General features: G+C 33.8%; 1 protein-coding gene and 1 long non-coding RNA gene across 9 annotated transcripts in view; both read left to right on the top strand.

Annotated features, from left to right (window-relative positions):
• The window catches only part of ZEB1 (zinc finger E-box binding homeobox 1), a 198,927-nt gene that overhangs the window by 49,037 nt on the left and 145,205 nt on the right, over positions 1 to 4,685 (top strand). The window lies entirely within an intron of this gene.
• The window catches only part of LOC131483430 (uncharacterized), a 50,410-nt gene that overhangs the window by 22,521 nt on the left and 23,204 nt on the right, over positions 1 to 4,685 (top strand). The window lies entirely within an intron of this gene.

Here is a 4,685-nt window from a genome sequence, read left to right as displayed (position 1 = left end):
TTGTCTAAGAGAAGAAGTAACAAAGATCTTATTTATCCCATGGGAGATGAGTCTAAACCAGATTAGAGTAAGTTTGAGGAGGAAATGACTATGTTGATATTAAGTATTTTTTCCATGCAGATATCTAAAGAAAGGATTTCTTCCTATAATAGGTCTACAGTATATTTGTGACATTTGTAACCTTAATCCTTGTAGCACTACTTGTTACTTTACTTACATTAGAAAACAAATTTTCTTTCATAAAATGGTCATATAATTCATTACTACTCCTATATGTAATTTGTGAAAATATTTTTAAATTTATAAAAAAATATTTTTCTGTCGACTTTCACTATGTCTTTTAGTTTGATATCCTAGAAAAACGTAAGAGTTAAATAATTTTTGCTGAGTAATTCTAGTTGGAAAATGACTTCAGGGTGAAATTTAATATGACCTTTTCTTTGATCTATGATTCTGTGACTTAAGTCTACATAGGTAAAAGGAGAATTTATATATTTGTCGATTGATTCAGTTATAATAAGTGCAAGCAGGTACTCTAATGAATTGTTTTCATATTAAATATTTGAATTAAATCTAATGTATTTCATAACCGTGTTGTTTTTGTTTGTAATATGGGAATATTTTTCATTGTTAAGATGCTAAGTGAGAGAAAATTCTTTGAATGCTACAAGTGTGGTTTCCCATGACCATAGTTTAAATACGATCAGTCACAAAGTGTCTGTTGAAAACTAACTAGCTATCTACCACTTGCTAGTTGAGAATTGATACCATAGTGTTATGGTATCCAAAGAATTATGCCATCATTCTGTTTAGGCCCTAGGAAGACTAGGGCTATGAAAAGAATACTTAGACAAGAAGCAGAAAATCTGAGAACTACTTCCTGTTCTGCCACATAGATCTTAGATATGAGAACGTATTAAAATTATGAGGACGCTTAGCGTCTCAGTCTCTTTGCTAAATATGTGTCATGTATATATATGTGGGTGCGTATGCCTATATATGTATGTACACATCTGTATATATCCATCCCAAATTTTTGCACCAAATTGAAATGAAGAGCTAAGAATTCAATAAGTTTCTTAATGTCCCAATATAACAGAGTAAAAAATTCTGTTCTGCATAATATCTTACATGAGTCCTTCAAATGAAAATACAGTATTGATTTTTATGTATACTTTTTAGGATTTCTCAAATATTCTCACATAAATTACATACTGTTCCAGAACTTCACAAGGGGAATGTAAAATTTCTTTAGTCTGCTTAATTTCAAACTGGTTTCCTTGTAAGTGATTAATTTTTTCTAATAAAAATTTTTAATGGATGCCAAATTATGTTTTTATACCTTTGACTCGTTTTTACAAAAAAAAAAAAACAGTTTTAAATAGCTGTAGCGGTCATTCGCAGCTCTGACATTTGCAACATTATTAAGGCATGTCTAGTTCTATAGCATTATGAGTTCTCAGGTTAATTTTACTAATTCATTAAAAAGTATACTAAAGCATTTTAAGGGAAAAGTAATAAAGTATAATTTATGTGTACACATACAAACTTGTTTGCTTTACTAAATGATCTCACAGACTCACTTAAACATCATTCCCTCCTGCTAAAGAGGAGAGGACTGGTTGGGAGTGGCTAATTGGAGCACCATGATATTATTTAGCTCTGCGTTAGTGTTGTATAGGTCTGTGTCCTGACTGGTATTGAGTCAGGTGAATGTTGGTTAAAAAATGTCATATGTATATATACACACATGCACACACACGCTAACCATAAGAAGTTGTTTGGTATATTTATTGAACTACTAGGTGCTACTGTGGTCATAATTAGAATAATTTTTCATATAAAAAATCAAAGAATTAAAATTGATGCCATTTTAAACTTAATAGAAGACTTAACACCTATATTGTGAGCTACTTCATTTTAAATGTTAAAATGTTACAAGGATAACATTGAATGGAAACATTTTTTGGACAAGAATAACATTTAAATTTAAAAGTTATTTGGACGAGGGGTCTCTGGGTGGCTTAGTCGGTTAAGTGTCCAACTTCAGTTCAGGTCATGATCTCACTGTTCGTGAGTTGGAGCCCCACGTCAGGCTCTGTGCTGACAGCTCAGAGCCTGGAGCCTGCTTCAGATTCTGTGTCTCCCTCTCTCTGTGCCCACCCCCGTTGTGCTCTGTCTCTGTCTCTGTTTCTCTCTCTCAAAAATAAATAAATATAAAATAAAAAAAAATAAAAAAGTTATTTGGAGAAAATATTAAAGCAATCATATGAAAGCAGACTAAAATTTATTAAAAAATAAAATTAACAGAAAAAACTTTTTTGGAGAATTTGCTTAACTGTGGTGTCATGTGGAAAAATGTCTTATATATCATTAAGCAATTGTTAAAAATGAAGTCAAGAGCCAGCCAATTTAATAACCTAATTGCTGTGAAAATAAGGCCACAAGTCACAGTCACATCTTAAGCTGTAGAATTCTTTCTGTAAAGGGAGATTAAGTGATGACTGCTGTTCCCTGATGGAAGTGTTCAACGTGGCATGCATAAGGGCTGTACGGAAGTCTTACAAGCTGAAATGTGTTTTTCCCACATTTTACCCAGTAGAAATTCATCTAAAGTTTTAAGAGAAGCATATAAATCCAAATATCCCTGGGGATATTAAACTTTCATCTGTCACTTACTTTAATACCTGAGTACCTATTTCTAAATATTAAAATACTGTGCTTTCACAGTTAGCACAGTGAGGCTGTAACACACTACATCCTGTTACTTAGCTGAGACTAGTCAGTCTCATTCAGAGAAGGAAATACCAATTGGTTAAAGAAGGGGTCATTCGAATAATGGAACAGTTTTGAAAAACAGACCCAACTAATATGTACTATTAAAATAAGAAGGCAGCAGCTTGAGTTTTTTGAGATACAAAAGAGGTAAGAAGATACCAAAATAAAATAATTTACCTTGCATTCAGTCAGTGTCTCCTCCAAAATGTAAATCTTTTGTTTGTTTGGGGGGCACAAGTTATTCTACTTTTCTGGAATTTTGTTTCCGAAAGTATTGTTGGGCTAGAATTAAACATGTTTTTCTGTACAGATACTTATATATCTGTAACAATATGAACAAGTCAGATTAATTTTAATTGTTTCTTTTGAGTATAATTGACATGCAATGTTACATTAGTTTCAAGTGTACAACATCCTGATTCAACAAGTTTATATACTATGCTGTGCTCACCTCAAGTGTAGCTACCCTCTGTCACCATGCAACACCATTACAATACCATCTACTATATATATTTTTTTAAGAAAAAAAAATTTAGTGACTCAATTGCCTGGGAAATGACCCTTTTTGGAGACCAGAGTGCTCATATTAGCTAAGGCAAACCCTTCCTGGTTGTCAGGTACTCAGGAAAACAAATTCAGTGAGTCAGAACTTATCTTGGCTGAGCGCCTATTGTGTTTAATGGTGGATTTTGTTTTCATTATATGTTATTTTATTGAATATATACCAAAAGTTCTATCAGAAATATGCTATTCTGTCTCTCTTACTGATGAGGAAACTGAGGTTCAGAGAGGCTGAGTGACTTTCCCAAGGTTGCACAGCTAGTGTTTAAAGTGGTTTGTAGGCCAAGTAAGGCAAAGTATAGAAAGCATTCGTTGCATTTTATAGTTAGAAGACCATTTGATGTTTCAGTGTAGAAGTGGGAGTAAAAGGCTGACTACATTGGTTTAATGGTGGGTGAGGACCTAGAAAATGATTAAAACAGGTATGGGCAACATTTTGGAGAATTGTGGCTGAGAGAGGAAGTAGAGGGCTCAAGTAGGTAATTTGGGATGCAAAGGAAAGGTGGAAGGTTTGGAAGACACAGCTGGGGAGTTTGCAGACGGGCAAATGGGAAAAATTAATTTTAAAATGAATCTTTTAAAATGTGGGCACATCTGTTGCAGGACAGGCTGTCCTATCTTTTGCCTCCTTGCTTTGTATAGGTCATGAATGTTTGGTATGTGGAAAGGTAGTAAATAATAGTTCTATTCTTACTTGCACTAGAAAATATTTAGCTTACTAGGTGATGTTTCTGGGGGGCTGGATTTTAAGAACTTACTGTAAAAATTTTCAAGCATACACAAAAGAAGAGAGACTAGTGTAATAAATGCCCCCATCTGTGGCCCAACTTTAACAATTAACCAAATTTTGCCACATTTGCTTCATCTACTTCCTCTTTTTTCCTTAACTGTTTTAAGATAGATCCTGTGTCTTAACTCTTTTTACTTCTACATTTTCCAGTATGCGCTTCTTTAAAGACATTTTTCTTACATAACCAGAATACGTTTCTGACATCAAACAAAATTAACAATAATTATTTATCACCTGATATTATCTCCCTATTCAGTTTCCTCCACTTGTGATTCAAAATGCCGTATTACATTTGGGGTGCCCAATGCAAACAAGATCCAGATAGCATTTGGTTGGTAGGACTGCTCTGTAATTAAAATGCCTTTTCTTCCCCACTACCTGTTTGCCTCCCTTTCCCCTTTAACCTCCCTCACCCATTTCCTTCTCTCCTTCTCTTCCCCTTCCTTTCCTGTCCATGACTTATTAAAGAAACTTTGTAAGCTTTCCCATATAATATCCCCATTCTTGATTTTTCTGTCAGCTTCCCCAGTTAACTTATTTCTCTAACCTCTAAATT

This window comes from Neofelis nebulosa, chromosome 8, assembly GCF_028018385.1.
Source record: "Neofelis nebulosa isolate mNeoNeb1 chromosome 8, mNeoNeb1.pri, whole genome shotgun sequence".
NCBI classification, from domain to species: Eukaryota; Metazoa; Chordata; class Mammalia; order Carnivora; family Felidae; genus Neofelis; species Neofelis nebulosa.
Note: the sequence above shows the minus strand (reverse complement) of the source record. Positions and strands in the feature narration are given on the sequence as shown.